The sequence below is a fragment of the Penaeus monodon genome, chromosome 25, assembly GCF_015228065.2.
Source record: "Penaeus monodon isolate SGIC_2016 chromosome 25, NSTDA_Pmon_1, whole genome shotgun sequence".
Classification (NCBI taxonomy): domain Eukaryota; kingdom Metazoa; phylum Arthropoda; class Malacostraca; order Decapoda; family Penaeidae; genus Penaeus; species Penaeus monodon.
This window is the reverse complement of record NC_051410.1, coordinates 23,574,013-23,574,357: the sequence shown is the minus strand read 5'-3', so window position 1 is coordinate 23,574,357 and position 345 is coordinate 23,574,013.

Sequence of the window (345 nt, the reverse complement as noted above, 5' to 3'; positions counted from 1 at the left end):
CAAATGTCCCAACAAGACGAGATTAGCTGTATGCAACCATAAACAAACCCAGTTCGGTTACTCACTCACTTTCATTATTTCTCATGTGATTATCAGTAAAGAACTATTTCTTCAGTATGTTGCTAATATATGAGTATCATAATATACCATAATACTTAACATTCCACAACTTCCATATTATGTTATTTATGATATTTATCTTATTATATCTGACCAGTGACCTGAAATTATTACCGTCTGCGCCCCTCTCACACAACTGAATACTTGGTTTGTCTACAGCACTTTGTGATATAGATTTATTCTTGATTATCCACTCATTTATGGCTATATTGTTAACTTACCATC